The 20,604-nt window shown below is 44.2% G+C and overlaps 6 non-coding genes across 6 annotated transcripts; 3 read left to right on the forward strand and 3 right to left on the reverse strand.

Annotated features, from left to right (window-relative positions):
- Positions 1 to 273: 273 nt before the first annotated feature.
- On the reverse strand, positions 274 to 408 carry LOC140129316 (U8 small nucleolar RNA). The gene has a single exon (XR_011855510.1). It is a non-coding gene; the product is annotated as a U8 small nucleolar RNA (small nucleolar RNA).
- Positions 409 to 5,535: 5,127 nt separating this feature from the next.
- LOC140129315 (U8 small nucleolar RNA) lies at positions 5,536 to 5,671 on the forward strand. Its single transcript, XR_011855509.1, has one exon. It is a non-coding gene; the product is annotated as a U8 small nucleolar RNA (small nucleolar RNA).
- Positions 5,672 to 9,671: 4,000 nt separating this feature from the next.
- Positions 9,672 to 9,807, forward strand: LOC140129295 (U8 small nucleolar RNA). The gene has a single exon (XR_011855490.1). It is a non-coding gene; the product is annotated as a U8 small nucleolar RNA (small nucleolar RNA).
- A 3,465-nt stretch (positions 9,808 to 13,272) lies between these two features.
- LOC140129310 (U8 small nucleolar RNA) lies at positions 13,273 to 13,407 on the reverse strand. The gene has a single exon (XR_011855504.1). It is a non-coding gene; the product is annotated as a U8 small nucleolar RNA (small nucleolar RNA).
- Positions 13,408 to 17,587: 4,180 nt separating this feature from the next.
- Positions 17,588 to 17,722, reverse strand: LOC140129291 (U8 small nucleolar RNA). The gene has a single exon (XR_011855486.1). It is a non-coding gene; the product is annotated as a U8 small nucleolar RNA (small nucleolar RNA).
- A 732-nt stretch (positions 17,723 to 18,454) lies between these two features.
- On the forward strand, positions 18,455 to 18,589 carry LOC140129304 (U8 small nucleolar RNA). Its single transcript, XR_011855498.1, has one exon. It is a non-coding gene; the product is annotated as a U8 small nucleolar RNA (small nucleolar RNA).
- Positions 18,590 to 20,604: the final 2,015 nt, after the last annotated feature.

The following is a 20,604-nucleotide window of genomic DNA, read 5'->3' on the forward strand; positions in this document are numbered from 1 at the left end:
GGGAGGGGCAATATAAGTATTGGACAAAGATAAGGGGACATTATACTACGTGGGGGCCACCAAAAATGGCATTTTACTTTGTGGGCACATTAGTGGTTGTGATTATGACTCAAAAATATGATTAAAGGGATGCATCATAATCACACAGCACCCTGTACACATTTACTACTAAAAGTTTGCTGTCCAATAACTTCTATGCAGATATGTGGTGAGGTTTACTTTATCTTCATAGAGAAAACCTGCACTAACTTCACCCAAATACAACAATGCAGTATCAGAAGGTGCCCCCCTCATGTTGTCAGGATAAAGGGTGCAGGAGTCTTGTGTAATCACACACTCAGCCTCCTCCATTCATCATGTACTGCGCCCCCTTGTGGAGGAACAGGTAAGGAATAACCTCACTGATAATACAGGGGGGATGGGCTGAGCGGGGGGCACACACATAGAGACCCTCAGCTACATTAGGGACAACAAGAGGGCTGTCACCTTCTGATACTGCATGATTGTAGTTTCTGTATATACTCCTTTATATACTGAGTTTTTCAGCACACCTCAGCTTATACTCGTGTCATGAGAAAAAACAAACACTGTAGTCACCTCTTCCATACCGCGATACTCAGGCATTGCTCCAGCCAGGGCCGATTCTAGCCATTTTGCTGCCTGAGGCGAAAATTGAAAATGCTGTCCCCCGACCCCCATTTTAAAAATGTTGGGTTGTCATAAGAACCAGGAGTAACACTAAAGCTTCATTACAGACGCCTGTGATAACTGTTACAGCTGATTATTGTAGCCTAGGACTAAAGTACAGTAATTACCAACATCCAGAGGTCCGTTTGTAACTAGGGGTCGTCTGTAAGTCGAGTGTTAAGTAGGGGACCGCCTGTAGTTGATAAGAAGATCTTATGCAGATGAAGCGTACTGCTATACCGATAGAATATACAGTAGACTACACCAAAAAATAGAAAACCCATTAGGTATGGGCATATAAACAAAATACCTTAGGGTAAAATAGGATATTACCAAAAAAAAGGTTCAAAAGAACACAGAAACAAATAATAACCATAAATATACTTTATTTCAATCAAAATAGATGTTAAAAACCAAACATAATACAGCATACATGAACGGACACAAATGATATAAAATTGTGTGTATACCACATAACGGTAGTAACTAGCCAGTACAAATTATAACACACTAATAAGAATAATGAGTGCACAGTAAGATGGGACAATGCCCAAAAGTAAATAAACTCAGAGTGTACAACACAAAGCTGTAAACCAGTGGCTGTAATACCATACCAAGGAGAGGATCACACACAGACAATGCCCCGACACGTGTTTCGCATTTGGCGCTTTTTCAAGGGGAGTGAAAAAGCGCCATATGCGAAACACCCAGTCCCTGGGTTACGTACAAGATAGGGTCTGTAGGTTTGTTCTTAAGTTGAGTTTGTATGTAAGTCGGAACTGTATACTTTATTATTGTAACCCCAGTCAAACTTTTTTTGGTCTTTGTGACAGTTGGGTTGTCATAAGAACCAGGATTAACAATAAATCTTCATTACAGACACCTCTGATAACTGTTACAGCTGTTTATTGTAGCCTAGGACTAAAGCCCAGTAATTACCAACATCCAGAGGTCCGTTTGTAACTAGGGGTCGTATGTAAGTCAGGTGTTCTTAAGTAGGGGACCACCTGTAGTTGTTACTAGTATCCTAAGCCTATCTATACAAAGCTGAGCAAAAATCAATAGGGAGGTAAAGAGTTGATAAAATCTTTGGGGAAGTTTTGCCTCCATGCACACACCAAGGGTTAACAACCTGATATTGGAGCACATACAGTTCCAGCCCCTCAGTACCTGAGCTCTGTTCTTTACTGCTCTCTGGCACAGCAGGGGTTTCAGCCAGCATTTCAGAGACTTCCCCCTCACTCAGCGGCTCCTGCCGGCAAACCTGTGACTCCCGGCCTGCACGTGTGTAGCTGGATCCAGTGACTCTTCAGGTCCTGAGGCTCCGCACAGTCCTGGGCTCCTCCACCTGCAGTCTCCTGCTGCTCCAGCCTCCTCCTGTCCTCCGGTCTCCCTGCACAAGGTCCAGAGAGCGGGAGCTTCACTTGTGGCTCCTCACGAATGTTATCTACACGTGGAGGCTGGAAGGACAGGAGAACCTGTCAGCAGGCTGGAGATGCTTGCAGTGCACGCTGTCAGGTCACATCGTGTATACACACCACGCCCCCAAGTCCCATCTCCGCTCTGTATAGTAATCGCGTCTGTGTTCTTAAAGAAACAGACGCGATTAATTTCATGGTGGGTGATTCAGGCGGCATTGAGCGCCCGAATCACCCACATTACAGACGCCCAGGGTGCCGCTCTAATCAAGGCTCGGGCATCTGCCGCCTGAAGCGAGATTTTCATCTCACCTCATGGCAGATGCGGCCCTGGCTCCAGCGACTGACTGCACGGGGACACAGAGCCGGTGCCGTGGCATCGCGGTATGGAAGAGGACTGCAATGTTTGTTTTTTTTTCCTACAGGAATTATATTTTAGGCAGGGGCTGGGCAGGCTATATACTACGGGAGGTTGGCAGGCTATATAGTACAGGGGGGCTGGCAGGCTATATACTACAGGGGGGCTGGCAGACTGTATACTACAGGGGGGCTGGCAGGCTATATACTACAGGGGGGCTGACAGGCTGTATACTACAGGGGCTGGCAGGCTATATACTACAGGGGGGCTGGCAGGCTGTATACTACAGGGGGGCTGGCAGGCTGTATACTACAGGGGACTGGCAGGCTGTATACTACCCCTTTTACAACATTTATGGAGTCATATCCACATCCACTAATGTGCCCACATAGTATAATGCCCCCTTATCTTTATCCGATACTTATACTACCACCCCCCACCCCACCCCCAGCAGTCCCTCCTCATGCTGGAGCCTAATTAGCATCACATCTGGATATAAATATCTGCAGCATATTTTTCTACATGGTTATAATGACAATTTTATTTTTGATATTTTTTACATTTCTAAAAGTTAATGGTCCAAAATTTTTAATTTGTACTATGGGGTCTTCATAAATGATGTCTTCAAAAATGATGTTAAAAAAAAAAACAGATTTTCTGAAGTGTAATAATTTAAAGAAAAATGTGTGTGTAGCTCCCGCTGTCTTACAGCCACTGCTTCAGTGTTGGGCTGTGTTCACATGTAGCGTTTCAATTGCCTTTTGAAGCACAATTCAAAGGGTGCAGCGAGGAGCCAATTGCATTGTTTTATTACAGGCAGTCCCTGGGTTACTTAAGATAAGATCCATAGGTTTGTTCCATGGATAAGATAAGATCCATAGAAACTGTATATTTTATAATTGTAGCTCCAGACAAAAATCTTTTTTGCTCCAGTGACAATTGGAGTTTCAACCGTCTGATACGTCGCTGGGCAGATCGGGAGACCGGGAGCGTCGGAGGTGAGTACATGTCCATTTTCTTTACAGCTCCCCCGGCCCACTTCTATCATTATTAAAAAGTTGGACAACAACAATGTTAATGTAATGTAAACACAATGTTAACAATCTGTGACAAGGCCAAGCTCCTCTTTGCAGCCTTTGAATTACATTTCAAAGTTCAATTTAAAGTCTGTATGTGACCGCAGTCTGAGGGTGTGTGTGTGTGTGTGTGGGGGGTTATCTTTCGGAGGAGCAAAAGAGATGGAGAATTATGTATGTTTTGGGCCTGCTGCAAGGGGGAGGGATAATATAAATATCAGACAAAGATAAGGGGATATTATACTATGTGGGGGCCAACAAAATTGACATTTTACTTTGTGGGCAAATTAATGGATGTGATTGACTCAATAAATGTTATTAAAGGGATGCAACATATTCACACATCCCAGAGTACACAGAGTCATTTACAAAAGTTTTTATGGGGCCCAATTATTTCTAGTAAAGCTCCTATGTGGAGAGATTTACTCCCTCTTGATGGAGAAATTTTTAGTTACTTCATTAAAATACAACAATGCAGTATCAGAAGTTTTGAAGCCGGTCCGTTCTATTTCGGCAACAGAAGTTAATACGGTAGAAGTCTACGGGTCCACCAAAAAAAAGCTGATGCCGTGGAGACATACAGTACTCTGTCAGAGTACTTCTTATTAGTTGTAGAATTTCTCCTTGAGCATACATTTTTTATTGTTTGACGTTACTATTTGCAAGTGGAGGTGAGATTTCCCCCCTCCCTTGCAAATATATATATATGTCCCAGTGGGAGGATCTCTTTCTTTTCTCCGCAAGTAATCCATACCATGTATCAATTGTGTGGCTTAGTCGTTATATTGATGACCTGGTGTAGATTTTGGGGAAGGAAGGGTCGTCTTTGAATAGTTTGTCACATCCTATCTCAATTGTAATGAGATGAATTTACAGTTTACGTATTCTTATGGCAGCTCGTCCACTACATTTTCGGACGTTACACCGGAGGAATGTGGTGAAAAAGTTCTAATTAGTCCCTATAGAAAACAAACAGCAGGGAATTCCATTCTGCTAGCGTCATCCGGCCATTTTTCTTCCCATAGTCTGGTCCGGGTTTGGGAAATCATCCAGTTAAGTTGTGGTCACATGACTTCTTCACGTGCGTTCCGGCACCACGTCATTCCTGGGAGACAGACTGTAGCCACGCTGATGTGAGGAATGCTGTGTTTTCTGGTCTATGTTTACGCCCCCCCGGTCCGGCATTGGGTAAGTGTCTCTATTTATAGTGCTCACTTATACATATATACGTTGTGGAGATCATGATTAAGACGCAGTAACATCGAAACGCATCAATCTCATGTGTTTTTTTTTTCTCATCCACGTAAATATGCACCTGCAGCATGGAAGAAAGAATAACTTGTTTTGCACAAGTATCTTTGTGGTTCCCTTAAGTGCCGCATACCGCTATTTTTCCCTAATTTTGACTTTGTGCGCTATTTTCTGTTATGGGGTTAAACGCAATGAAAAAACGTTATTATATTTTGATAGATTGGGGATTTTCGGATGCGGCGATAGCTAATGTGTATAAGATTTTTACTATATCTATATGAACAGAAACGCCAGGTCTGCTCATCATTACCCAAGACATAAAAATAAAAGACAGAGCCGGTCCAATTCCTGCTCATTTTCTCTCATTTTCTCTCGGGCAGCCATTTTCAATGGTCATCGGAGCCTGAACAGATCTAACCCACAGATGAAAGGGTGCACGCAAATGTCTATGTGATTGTGGTTTTCAGGTGTACTTAGACATATACATTGACTATACGCTGCCCTCGTGATGCTCTACATTCTGCTGTCAGGTCAGAGAAGCAAAAGGGAAAAGCAGAATTGCAGTTTTTATTTTTTATAACTGTAAGTGAAGAGTTAATAAAAGTTCTTCAATAAGTTCTGTGTCTCCTATAATAACCACAGTGACTGGTGTGTAATAGCTGCACATGTATTATATATCCCACCTCTCCCTGATGTAGCTGGGGGTCTCTATGTGTGTGCCCCCCGCTCAGCCCATCCCCCTGTATTATCAGTGAGGTTATTTCTTACCTGTTCCTCCACATGGGGGCGCAGTACATGATGAATGGAGGAGGCTGAGTGTGTGATTACACAAGACTCCTGCACCCCTTATCCTGACAACATGAGGGGGGGCACCTTCTGATACTGCATGATTGTAGTTTCTGTATAAACTAAGTTATTGAGTGCAAAATATGTGCTGAAAACTTCACCTCTGCTTATGCTTGAGTCATGAGAAAAAACAAACACTGAAGTCACCTCTTCTATACTGCAATGCTCCAGCATTGGCTTCGTGTACCTGCGCTGTCCATTGCTTGGGATACACTATGATGTCAGCGGGGACACGGAGCCGATGCCGGAGCATCGTGGTATGGAAGAGGACCTGCCTGGGGGCGTCGCAAGGTGAGTGCAGTGTTTATTTTTTTTTCCTACAGGAATTATGTTGCGTGCAGGGGCTAGGAAGGCTACATAGCACAGGGTTCTGGGCGGGCTGTATATTACAGGTGGGGGCTGGGCAGGCTATATACTACAGTTGGCGGGCAGGCTATATACTACAGGGGGGCTGGGCAGGCTACATAGTACAGGGGGCTGGCAGGATATATACTAAAGGGGCTGGGCAGGCTGTATACTACAGGGGCTGGCAGGCTACATGCTACAGGGAGCTGGCAGGCTACATGCTACAGGGGGCTGGCAGGCTATATACTACAGGGGGCTGGGCAGGCTATATACTACATGGGTCTGGGCAGGCTATATACTACGGGGGGCTGGCAGGCTATATACTACAGGGGGATATATATCATACAGGGGGCTGGCATGCTATACACTAGAGGGGGCTGGCAGTCTATACACTACAGGGGCTGGCTATATACTGGGAAGCTGTGACCAATGCATTTCCCACCTTCGGCTTATACTCAAGTCAAAAGGTTTTTCCAGTTTTTTGTGTGTTAAAATTGGGGGTCTCGGCTTATGATCGGGTTGGCTTATACTTGAGTATATACAGTAAGTGAAATTAGTGAAGCATTTCTCCATCATGGGAAAGTAAACGTCATCACTTATCTGCATAGAAGCTTTATAAGAAATGATTGGACCGTGTGGCTCTTTGTTTTTGGCTCTCTGCACACTGGGATGTGCACCCATTTTATAACATTTTTGGAGACATAGTTACATACACTAATGTGCCCACATAGTATAATGCCCCCTTATCTTTGTCCGATACTTATACCCCTCCCCCCAGCAGCCCCTTCTGATGCTGGAGCCTAATTACCATCACATCTGGATATAAATATCTGATATAAATAATGTCTTCAAAAATGATGTTAAAAAAGAAAGATTTTCTATAGTGTGATAAATGAAAGAAAAATGTGTGTGTAGCCAATAAAGCTTCAGAGCTCCCGCTATCTTACAGCCACTGCATCAGTGTTGGGCTGCGTTCACATGTAGCGTTTCAATTGCCTCAATTCAAAGGATGCAGCGAGGAGCCAATTGCATTGTGTTACTACAGGCAGTCCCTGGGTTATGTACAAGATAAGATCCATAGGTTTGTTCTTAAGTTGAATTTGTATGACCAATGATTATCCATAAAGCTTCATTACAGACACCTTACAGCTGATCATCGCAGTCTTGGACTATAGTAACATCCAGAGAGGTCACCAGAGGTCACAGGGGGTAGAGGGGTCCGTCTATAACTAGGGGTCGTCTGTAAGTCGGGTGACCTTATGTAGGGGACTACCTGTATTGTGTATACAAAGCATTAACATTGTGTTTAATACTATGTTTAATGCTACGTTGAAGGGACTGTCCATCTAGAGGTAGGTTGGGGGGGGCCCTGTAAATAAAAATAAAATGTTCCCACCTTCTTCATCACTTCCAGTCTCCCGCTCCCCTGTCCATCGTAGCCATCTCCCGGGTGCAGGTACGCTAAGCTCCACCAACTTCCCCCTGCCTGGCACATCCACCTGTCGTCTGTACCTGTGTCTGATACATCGCTCGGCAGATCGGGAGACCGGGAGCGCCGGAGGTGAGTACATGTCCATTTTCTTTACAGCTCCCCCGGCCCACTTCTATCATTATTAAAAAGTTGGACAACAACAATGTTAATGTAATGTAAACACAATGTTAACAATCTGCGACAAGGCCAAGCTCCTCCTTGGAGTCTTTGAATTACATTTCAAAGTTCAATTCAAAGTATGTATGTGACCGCAGTCTGAGGGTGTGGGGGGGGGGGATTTATCCTTCGAGAGCATTATACTATGTGGGGGCCACCAAAATTGACATTTTACTTTGTGGGCACATTAGTGAATGTGACTATGACTCCATAAATGCTATTAAAGGGATGCATCCTATTCACACAGTGCAGGGGACACAGATTACAGTCATTACCAAAAGTTTGCTATGGGGCTCAATCATTTCTAGTAAAACTCCTATGTCAGTGATGGCGAACCTTTTAGAGGTCAAGTGCCCAAACTGCAACCCAATACCTGCATTTTTTTGCAAAGTGCCAACACAGCAATTCAAGCAGTAACTACAGCTTTCAATGGGCCTGAGGGCACCAATATCTTTGTCAGAAGGAGAGGAAATTTGGATTGCCATTAGTACTTCCCTTGAACAGGAAGATTCAGTCGTCACAAAGAAGGAGCTCCAATGATAACATGACCCTGTCCACACCACCTCTATCTTCTTGCAGTCTCAGGTAGACCAGGACGCTCGACGTTAAAATAATGCTAAGCATGGAAAGTCCTGAGTCTGAAGGAGATTCCCTGTCTGGCGAACTCTGCCATGGGGTAACAGCCTGAGTGCCCACTAAGAGGGCTATGAGTGCCACCTTTGGCACCTGTGCCATAGGTTCGCCACCACTGTCCTATGTAAAGAGATTTCCTTTCCATTGATGGAGAAATACTTCAGTAACTTCACTTAAATACAACAATGCAGTATCAGAAGGTCTTGTCTTTGCTGATTTTGACAAGCCAGGATCAACTGAAAAAAAAAAAAAAAAAAAACATCCCGGAGGGTGGGGACGAGATGTTACCTTCCTCAGTGTCCTGTGGAAACAGAATGTGATCAGTTGTGGTGTGAGGGATATATATACAGTATATGGGGGGTATATATGATATATAGTACACACCAAAAGCTTGGACCCACCTTCTCATTCAAAGAGTTTTATGTGTTTTCATGACTATAAAAATTGTAGATTTGCACTAAAGGCATCAAAACTATGAATTATCACATGTGGAATTATAGACTTAAAAAAAAAAGTGTGAAACAACTGAAAATATGTGTTATATTCTAGGTCATTTTGCTGTGATCACTGCTTTGCACACTCTTGGCTTCTCTTGGTGAGATACAAGAGGTAGTGACCTGAAATGGTCTTCCAACTGTCTTAAAGGAGTGCCCAGAGATGCTTAGCACTTGTTGGCCCAATTGCCTTCACTCTGCGGTCCAGCTCACCCCAAACCATCTGGATTGGGGTCAGGTCTGGTGACTGTGGAGGCCAGGTCATCTGCCATAGCCCTTACACAGCCTGGAGGTGTTAGGGGTCATTATCCTGTTGAAAAATAAATGATGGTCCAACTAAACGCAAACTGGATGGGATAGCAGCCGCTGCAAGATGCTGTGGTAACCATGTGGTTCAGTATAATCCCCAACAATGTCACCACCACCACAGCGCTCTTATCAGGGCAGAGGACGGACTCGGACATGAATGCAGGTGGGAAGAGGATTTGGCTTCCTTCATAAAGTTTAGGATTTCATCCATATACGACATTGAGGAACCGTTGCCCCCTGAAACTCACAGCTGTGTGTACGAGCCCATAGAAGCCCATGAGGATGTGTCCTCGCTGTAGAATATACTACTAACACGTCCTCATATTCTCATCCTGTGCAGGTGTCCTTAGACATATACATTGTCTATACGCTGCCATCGTGATGCTCTACATTCTGCTGTCAGGTCAGAGAAGCCAAAGGGAAAAGTAGAATCGCAGTTTTTGTAAGTAAAGAGTTAATAAAAGTTCTTCAATAAGTTCTGTGTCTCCTATAATAACCACAGGGACTGGTGTGTAATAGCTGCTCATGTATTACATGTCACACCTCTCCCTGATGTAGCTGGGGGTCTCTATGTGTGTGCCCCCCGCTCAGCCCATCCCCCCTGTATTATCAGTGAGGTTATTCCTTACCTGTTCCTCCACATGGGGGCGCAGTACATGATGAATGGAGGAGGCTGAGTGTGTGATTACACAAGACTCCTGCACCCCTTATCCTGACAACATGAGGGGTGTCACCTTCTGATACTGCATGGTTATATTTAAAGGAAACCTACCACTTACAAGTGGTAGGTTTAGACACATATACATGGCACCAGCTCAGGGTGAGCTGGTGCCCGAGCATATTTTTGTTAGGGGAACAAAGCCCTTATCGCTGTTTTATAAGTTATATTGACTTATAACACCATGCCCGTGCGTGCGCCGGATTCTAAAGTGCTGGAGAGGCGGTGACGTCACTGAGCTCTCCGGCACACGCGCGCCTGCGCAACTTAGCACGGGGAAACAGGCCGTGCTAAGTTGCCCAGGCGCGCGTGTGCCGGAGAGATCGGTGACGTCACCGGCTCTCCAGCACTTTAGAATCCGGCGCACGCACGCGCATGGTGCGCCGTGCCCAAGTGCGGTGCGCCGAGTTGTAAGTTAATATAACTTATAAAACGGCGATAGGGGCTTTGTTCCCCTAACAAAAATATGCTCTGGCACCAGCTCACCCTGAGCTGGTGCCATGTATATGTGTCTAAACCTACCACTTTTAAGTGGTAGGTTTCCTTTAAGTAAAATTGTAGAAGCATCAAGGAAAAGTAAATACTGCTAAGTATCCACATTGGAGCTTTATTAAAAATGATTGGGCCCCAAAGCAAGTTCTTGTTTAAAGGGAACCTACCACCATGAATCTACCTATAAAGGTAGATCAGGTGGTAGGTGGATGTAAGGGACGTGAGGAGAGCTCTTTTTAGAGCTAATCCTCACGTCCCCGCTAACTTTTGGGAAACTTTATTGACCTAATATGTAAATTTCGTTATGAGGCTACTGGGGTGTGGAGTAGCCGGCACGAGGCTACACAGCGAGGCTACTCCACGCCCCAGTAGCCACATTACTCCTCCTACCCTGTTGTGTGCGGCGCGCAGCTCCTTGTAGCTGCGCGCCCTCCTCCGACAAGCCGGCTACTGCGCGTGTGCAGTAGCTCCGGCCTCGGAGCTGGGACTGCTCAGCTGAGCGCCGCACGCAACAGGGTAGGAGGAGTAATGTGGCTACTGGGGCGTGGAGTAGCCGCGCTGTGTAGCCTTGTGCCGGCTACTCCACGCCCCAGTAGCCGCATAACAAAAATTACATATTAGGTCAATAAAGTTTCCCAAAAGTTAGCGGGGACGTGAGGATTAGCTGGCTGTATATGGTGCACTTCTTTAATAACATTAACCTGTTGGCGCTCAGCATTGATATTTCGGATGCAGTGCTGATGCCAGGTGTAACATATGGCTGACACCCCAGTGTAACACCCGCGGTCAGAGTGGGATCCGATCGCGGGTGTTTAACCCGTTAAATGGAGTGGCCAGCGTGACCGCCGCATTTAGCATGCCTTTGGGGTGTCTTTCCCCCACGGTCGGTCCCCCCACACCGAGCAGTGTAGGCAGTGCCTTAAAGATGGCGTCAGTGACATATAGGCTGTGTGTATGTGTATGTATGCATGTGCATAGGCTGACACTGCTAATACCCTGCAATACATTAGTATTGCAGAGTATTATCATGAACAGCAAATCAGATGATTGATTTTTCATGTCCCATGGTGGAAATAGTAAAAAAGTTATACAAAAAAGTTATTCAGTGAAAAATAAGTAATAAATCAATAAAAATGCCCATAAGCCCTATAACATATAAAGAGACATATAATGCTAAAAAAAAGTCTAAATCATAACACAAACCCCACATATATAGTATCACCGCGTCCGTAACAATCCGTAGAATAAAATAAATCATTATTGAACCCGTACAATGAATGCCATTAAAAAAACTGTTAAAAACCCGCCAAAAATTATGATTTTTACCTATTGAATCCCACAAAAAATGCTATAAAAAGTGATCAAAAAAACATATGTACTCCAGAATGATACTGGTGTGGAGTACAACATCTCGCGCAAAAAACAAGCCATCAACCAGCTCCGTGGGGGGGGGGGTCTCTGTACTCGGGAGAAATTGCATAACAAATTGTGACGCGTGACATCAAAATAAATTATCCAGACATATCAAAAATTATGAAAAAGTAAAGTAGACAAATGGGAAATGTTATTCAGCAACTTATTTAGGTGGTAAATCGATCTGCCTTAAAGTGCTATGATGTAGAATTTCAAAAAATGGCAAATTTTTCAAAAAAAATCATTATTTTTTTTTTTTGGTAAATAAATGCAAAACTTATCAGCCTAAATGTACCACTAAAATGAAGTACAACATGTGGGGGAAAAACAATCTCAGAATCACTTTGATAAGTAACAGTGTTCAAAAGTTATAACCATATAAAGAGACGCAGGTCAGAATCCAAAAAAATCGGGCTGAGCCTTAAGCTGTAAAATGGCTGCGTCCTTAAGGGGTTAATGGAATCATAGTCACATCCAGTAATGTGCCCACAAAGTAAAATGCCAATTTTGGTGGCTCTACGTAGAATAATACCCCCTTATCTTTGTCTAATACTTATATTGACCCCCCCCCCCCCCCGTTGCAGGAGGCCCCAGACATACATAACTCTCCATCTCTATTGCTCCCGAAAGATAAAATCCCCCCCCCCCCCCTCAGACTGCGGTCACATACAGTTTTTGAATTGAACTTTGAAATGTAATTCCAAGGCTCCAAAGAGGATCGTGGCCTTGTTGCAGTTTGTTAAAAAAGTAAAAATAATTAAAGTGTACTCCCCTCCGACGTTCCCGGTCTCCCGCTCTGCCGTCCGATGTATCAGATGCAGATAGAGGCGATGGGTGGGCGTACCAGGCGGGGGGATATTGGTGGAGCTCAGCGTGCCTGCATCCGGGACACGGCTACAATGGACAACATCATGGGAGACTGGGAGCAACGAAGAAGGTGAGAACTCTTTTTTTTTTTTTACAGCCCTCCCCCCAACCCACCTCTAGATGGACAAGCTCCTCGCTGCACCCTTTGAATTTTGCTTCAAGGCAATTGAAACGCTACATGTGAACGCAGCCCAACAGCGGGAGCTCTGTAGCTTTATTGGCTACACACAGACACATTTTTCTTTAATTTATTACACTTCAGAAAAAAAAATCTTTTTCAACATCATTTTCAAAAATTTTGGAGCATTGACATTTAGGAAATTAAAAAAAACAATCAAAGTAAAATTGTCATAATAACCATGTAGCAAAATATGCTGCAGATATTTATATCCAGATGTGATGCTAATTAGGCTCCAGCATGAGAGGGGGCTGCTGGGGGCAAGGGGGAGGGGCAATATAAGTATTGGACAAAGATAAGGGGACATTATACTACGTGGGGGCCACCAAAAATGGCATTTTACTTTGTGGGCACATTAGTGGTTGTGATTATGACTCAAAAATATGATTAAAGGGATGCATCATAATCACACAGCACCCTGTACACATTTACTACTAAAAGTTTGCTGTCCAATAACTTCTATGCAGATATGTGGTGAGGTTTACTTTATCTTCATAGAGAAAACCTGCACTAACTTCACCCAAATACAACAATGCAGTATCAGAAGGTGCCCCCCTCATGTTGTCAGGATAAGGGGTGCAGGAGTCTTGTGTAATCACACACTCAGCCTCCTCCATTCATCATGTACTGCGCCCCCTTGTGGAGGAACAGGTAAGGAATAACCTCACTGATAATACAGGGGGGATGGGCTGAGCGGGGGGCACACACATAGAGACCCTCAGCTACATTAGGGACAACAAGAGGGCTGTCACCTTCTGATACTGCATGATTGTAGTTTCTGTATATACTCCTTTATATACTGAGTTTTTCAGCACACCTCAGCTTATACTCGTGTCATGAGAAAAAACAAACACTGTAGTCACCTCTTCCATACCGCGATACTCAGGCATTGCTCCAGCCAGGGCCGATTCTAGCCATTTTGCTGCCTGAGGCGAAAATTGAAAATGCTGTCCCCCGACCCCCATTTTAAAAATGTTGGGTTGTCATAAGAACCAGGAGTAACACTAAAGCTTCATTACAGACACCTGTGATAACTGTTACAGCTGATTATTGTAGCCTAGGACTAAAGTACAGTAATTACCAACATCCAGAGGTCCGTTTGTAACTAGGGGTCGTCTGTAAGTCGAGTGTTAAGTAGGGGACCGCCTGTAGTTGATAAGAAGATCTTATGCAGATGAAGCGTACTGCTATACCGATAGAATATACAGTAGACTACACCAAAAAATAGAAAACCCATTAGGTATGGGCATATAAACAAAATACCTTAGGGTAAAATAGGATATTACCAAAAAAAAGGTTCAAAAGAACACAGAAACAAATAATAACCATAAATATACTTTATTTCAATCAAAATAGATGTTAAAAACCAAACATAATACAGCATACATGAACGGACACAAATGATATAAAATTGTGTGTATACCACATAACGGTAGTAACTAGCCAGTACAAATTATAACACACTAATAAGAATAATGAGTGCACAGTAAGATGGGACAATGCCCAAAAGTAAATAAACTCAGAGTGTACAACACAAAGCTGTAAACCAGTGGCTGTAATACCATACCAAGGAGAGGATCACACACAGACAATGCCCCGACACGTGTTTCGCATTTGGCGCTTTTTCAAGGGGAGTGAAAAAGCGCCATATGCGAAACACCCAGTCCCTGGGTTACGTACAAGATAGGGTCTGTAGGTTTGTTCTTAAGTTGAGTTTGTATGTAAGTCGGAACTGTATACTTTATTATTGTAACCCCAGTCAAACTTTTTTTGGTCTTTGTGACAGTTGGGTTGTCATAAGAACCAGGATTAACAATAAATCTTAATTACAGACACCTCTGATAACTGTTACAGCTGTTCATTGTAGCCTAGGACTAAAGCCCAGTAATTACCAACATCCAGAGGTCCGTTTGTAACTAGGGGTCGTATGTAAGTCAGGTGTTCTTAAGTAGGGGACCACCTGTAGTTGTTACTAGTATCCTAAGCCTATCTATACAAAGCTGAGCAAAAATCAATAGGGAGGTAAAGAGTTGATAAAATCTTTGGGGAAGTTTTGCCTCCATGCACACACCAAGGGTTAACAACCTGATATTGGAGCACATACAGTTCCAGCCCCTCAGTACCTGAGCTCTGTTCTTTACTGCTCTCTGGCACAGCAGGGGTTACAGTCAGCATTTCAGAGACTTCCCCCTCACTCAGCGGCTCCTGCCGGCAAACCTGTGACTCCCGGCCTGCACGTGTGTAGCTGGATCCAGTGACTCTTCAGGTCCTGAGGCTCCGCACAGTCCTGGGCTCCTCCACCTGCAGTCTCCTGCTGCTCCTCCTGTCCTCCGGTCTCCCTGCACAAGGTCCAGAGAGCGGGAGCTTCACTTGTGGCTCCTCACGAATGTTATCTACACGTGGAGGCCGGAAGGACAGGAGAACCTGTCAGCAGGCTGGAGATGCTTGCAGTGCACGCTGTCAGGTCACATCGTGTATACACACCACGCCCCCCCGTCCCATCTCCGCTCTGTATAGTAATCGCGTCTGTGTTCTTAAAGAAACAGACGCGATTAATTTCATGGTGGGTGATTCAGGCGGCATTGAGCGCCCGAATCACCCACATTACAGACGCCCAGGGTGCCGCTCTAATCAAGGCTCGGGCATCTGCCGCCTGAAGCGAGATTTTCATCTCGCCTCATGGCAGATGCGGCCCTGGCTCCAGCGACTGACTGCACGGGGACACAGAGCCGGTGCCGTGGCATCGCGGTATGGAAGAGGACTGCAATGTTTGTTTTTTTTTCCTACAGGAATTATATTTTAGGCAGGGGCTGGGCAGGCTATATACTACGGGAGGCTGGCAGGCTATATAGTACAGGGGCTGGGCAGGCTATATAATACAGAGGCTGGCAGGCTATATAGTACAGGAGGCTGGGCAGGCTATATACTACGGGAGGCTGGCTATATAGTACAGGGGCTGGGCAGGCTATATACTATGGGAGGCTGGCGGGCTATATAATACAGGGGCTAGGCAGGCTATATAGTACAGGGGCTGGGCAGGCTCTTTATACTACGGGAGGCTGGCAGGGTATATAGCACAGGGGCTGGGCAGGCTGTATACTACAGGGGGCAGGCTGTACACTACAGGGGGATGGGCAGGCTATATACTATAGGGGGCTGGCATGCTACTTCTGCCTTGCAGCGCTGGTGCCCTGGGTTCAATTCCACCCAGGTCAACATGTGCAAAGAGTTTGATTGCTCTCTCCATGTTTGCGTGGGTTTCCTCCGGGTCCTCTGGTTTCCTCCCACACTCCAAAACATACTGGTAGGTTTATTAGATTGTGAGCCCCATGGGGACAGGGACCAATTTGACATGCTTTGTGCAGCGCTGCGTAATCTGTGTGCGCTATATAAATAAGGAATTATTATTATTATTATTATATAGTAGAAGGGGCTGGCTATATACTACGGGGGGGCTGGCAGGCTATATACTACAGGGGGGCTGGCAGGCTATATACTACAGGGGGGCTGACAGGCTGTATACTACAGGGGCTGGCAGGCTATATACTACAGGGGGGCTGGCAGGCTGTATACTACAGGGGGGCTGGCAGGCTGTATACTACAGGGGGGCTGGCAGGCTGTATACTACAGGGGACTGGCAGGCTGTATACTACCCCTTTTACAACATTTATGGAGTCATATCCACATCCACTAATGTGCCCACATAGTATAATGCCCCCTTATCTTTATCCGATACTTATACTACCACCCCCCCAGCAGTCCCTCCTCATGCTGGAGCCTAATTAGCATCACATCTGGATATAAATATCTGCAGCATATTTTTCTACATGGTTATAATGACAATTTTATTTTTGATGTTTTTTACATTTCTAAAAGTTAATGGTCCAAAATGTTTAATTTGTACTATGGGGTCTTCATAAATGATGTCTTCAAAAATGATGTTAAAAAAAAAAACAGATTTTCTGAAGTGTAAGAATTTAAAGAAAAATGTGTGTGTAGCTCCCGCTGTCTTACAGCCATTGCTTCAGTGTTGGGCTGTAGCGTTTCAATTGCCTATTGAAGCACAATTCAAAGGGTGCAGCGAGGAGCCAATTGCATTGTGTTATTACAGGCAGTCCCCGGGTTACGTACAAGATAAGATCCATAGAAACTGTATATTTTATAATTGTAGCTCCAGACAAAAATCTTTTTTGTTCAAGTGACAATTGGAGTTTCAAGAGTTTTTAGCTGTAATGGGACCAATGATTATCAATAAAGCTTCATTACATCCACCCGTCGCCTGTACCTGCATCTGATACATCGCTGGGCAGATCGGGAGACCGGGAGCGTCGGAGGTGAGTACATGTCCATTTTCTTTACAGCTCCCCCGACCCAAGTTGGACAACAATGTAAATGTAATGTAAACACAATGTTAACAATCTGTGACAAGGCCAAGCTCCTCTTTGCAGCCTTTGAATTACATTTCAAAGTTCAATTTAAAGTCTGTATGTGACCGCAGCCTGAGGGTGGGGTGGGGGGGGGGGGGGTTATCTTTCGGAGGAGCAAAAGAGATGGAGAATTACGTATTTTTCGGGCCTGCTGCAAGGGGGAGGGATAATATAAATATCAGACAAAGATAAGGGGATATTATACTATGTGGGGGCCAACAAAACTGACATTTTACTTTGTGGGCAAATTAATGGATGTGATTGACTCAATAAATGTTATTAAAGGGGTGCATCATATTCAAACATCCCAGTATACACAGAGAGTCATTTATAAAAGTTTTTTATGGGGCCCAATTATTTCTAGTAAAACTCCTATGTGGAGAGACTTACTTCCCCTTGATGGAGAAATGTTTAGTTACTTCGCAGTATCAGAAGGTGCCCCCCTTATGTTGTCAGGATAAGGGGTGCAGGAGTCTTGTGTAATCACACACTCAGCCTCCTCCATTCATCATGTACTGCGCCCCCATGTGGAGGAACAGGTAAGGAATAACCTCACTGATAATACAGGGGGATGGGCTGAGCGGGGGGCACACACATAGAGACACCCAGCTACATCAGGGAGAGGTGTGATATATAATACATCTCTGTCATCTAGCGCCCCCTACTGATATTACACGCTGCCAGTGGTCTATATGGTCAAGATATAAAAAATTAGAACATATCTTGAGGATCTGATCACAAAAAAATGGAAATCTTACTCAACCTGAACCTTCTGTACTGACCAATATATCAGCGCTCTTATCAGGGCAGAGGACGGACTCGGACATGAATGCAGGTGGGAAGAGGATTTGGTTTTCATCACAAGGTTCAGGATTTCACCCAAATACGATAAAAGTGAAGGGTCCATCGCCCCCCGAAACTCACAGCCGTGTGTATGAGCCCATAGAAGCCCATGAGGATGTGTCCTCACTGTAGAATATACTAATAACACGTCCTCATATTCTCATCCTGTGCAGGTGTCCTTAGACATATACATTGACTATACGCGGCCATCGTGATGCTCTACATTCTGCTGTCCAATCAGAGAAGCCAAAGAGAAAAGCAGAATTGCAGTTTTTATTTTTTATAACTGTAAGTAAAGAGTCAATAAAAGTTCATCAATCAGTTCTGTGTCTCCTATAATAACCACAGTGACTGGTGTGTAATAGCTGCACATGTATTATATATCACACCTCTCCCTGATGTAGCTGGGGGTCTCTATGTGTGTGCCCCCCGCTCAGCCCATCCCCCTGTATTATCAGTGAGGTTATTCCTTACCTGTTCCTCCACATGGGGGCGCAGTACATGATGAATGGAGGAGGCTGAGTGTGTGATTACACAAGACTCCTGCACCCCTTATCCTGACAACATGAGGGGGGCACCTTCTGATACTGCATTGTTGTGTTTAAGGGGAATGGTTGAATTATTTCTCCAACAAGCAAATACAGCCAAATATCCACTTTGGAGCTTTACTAAAAGTGATTGGGCCCCATAGCAAATTTTTGTTAAAGGCCCTTTGTGTCCGTCGTGCTGTCTGTTTATGGTGCACTTCTTTAATAACATTAACCTGTTGGCGCTCAGCATTGATATATCGGACGCAGTGCTGATGCCAGGTGTAACATGTGGCCGACACCCGCGGTCAGAGTGGGCTCCGATCGCGGGTGTTTAACCCGTTAAATGGCGTGGTCAGCGTGACCGCAGCATTTAACATGCCTTTGGGGTGTCTTTCCCCCACGATCGGTCCCCCCACACTGTTGGGGGGGGGGTGCGCCGATCATTGCTATGGTAACTCTGGGGTCCAATCTGGCAGTGTAGGCGGTGCCTGATAGATGGCGTCAATGACATATAGGCTGTGTGTATGTGTATGTATGCATGTGCATAGGCTGACACTGCTAATACCCTGCAATACATCAGTATTGCAGAGTATTATCATGAACAGCAAATCAGATGATTGCTTTTTCATGTCCCATGGTGGAAATAGTAAAAAAGTTATACAAAAAAGTTATTCAATGAAAAATAAATCAATAAAAATGCCCATAAGCCCCATAACATATAAAGAGACATATAATGCTAAAAAAAGTCAAAATCATAACACAAACCCCACATATATAGTATCACCGCGTCTGTAACAATCCGTAGAATAAAAGTAAATCATAATTGAACCCGAACGATGAATGCCATTAAAAAAACTGTTAAAAACCCGCCAAAAATTATGATTTTTACCTATTGAATCCCACAAAAAAATGCTATAAAAAGTGATCAAAAAAACATATGTACCCCAGAATGATACTGGTGTGGAGTACAACATCTTGCGCAAAAAACAAGCCATCAACCAGCTCCGTGGGGGGGTCTCTGTACTCGGGAGAAATTGCATAACAAATTGTAAGATGACACGTGACATCAAATTAAATTATCCAGACATTTCAAAAATGATGAAAATGTAAAGTAAAAACTCACAGAAATATCGGAAACACTTAAAACCGTAACTTTTATTAATTCCCTTTTTAAAAAAAAAAAGAAAAAGAAAAAAGAATTTTTTCTTGGACATTTGTCCCATTAATGATAACAACATGTAGTAGTAGTCTCCTGGTAGGTTCAATATTCGTTGGGCCAATTGCAGACCCAGGACTCTATTTATTCCATAGATATGGATACACTCATAGTATATGTCTTTATGACATGAATCACATAGACCCACTTACCCTACGCGTTTCGCTGCTGGGGAAGTGCGGCTCCTCAGGGGTCTCACTGTGGGAAAGCGAAAATAGTCTTCTCACAGAGTTAACAAGCTTTACAGCAAAAATAGTAACAGTGTATCAGGATGTCACTCGTCCAATTTATACATACATCAGAGGTTCTTATATATAGTATTGCTCGAGATGAGCGAGCACTAAAATGCTCGGGTGCTCGTTATTCGATACAAGCTTTTCCCGATGCTCGGGTGCTCGTATCGAATAACGAACCCCATTAAAGTCAATTTTTAATGTTTTAATTCTATTCTTCACTTTGCAGATGTTAGCGCGTGTCTCCCGATAATGTCGGAGATGTGCGCGCACATCAGCAATATGAAGAATAGTGTTATTTCAATGTGTTCTGCACTTAAATGTTCGTGTTTTCACTGTTTTTAATGTTTTAATTCTATTCTTCACATTGCAGATGTGCACGCGTGTCTTCCGATAGGTTGGGAGACACGCGCGAACACCTGGAAAGTGAAGAATAGTGTTATTTCAATGTGTTCTTACAAGCAAAACATCAGTAAACATCTGGGATATTTTATTATGTAATAAAAATACTGTTCTTCACTTAATTTAATGCTCAATCTCGAGCCGGCGAGATACTCGTCCGAGTAACGAGCCGGTCCGAGTATGCTAATACTCGACCGAGCAGTATACTCGGACGAGTATA

The sequence above is a fragment of the Engystomops pustulosus genome, chromosome 4, assembly GCF_040894005.1.
Source record: "Engystomops pustulosus chromosome 4, aEngPut4.maternal, whole genome shotgun sequence".
Lineage (NCBI taxonomy): Eukaryota > Metazoa > Chordata > Amphibia > Anura > Leptodactylidae > Engystomops > Engystomops pustulosus.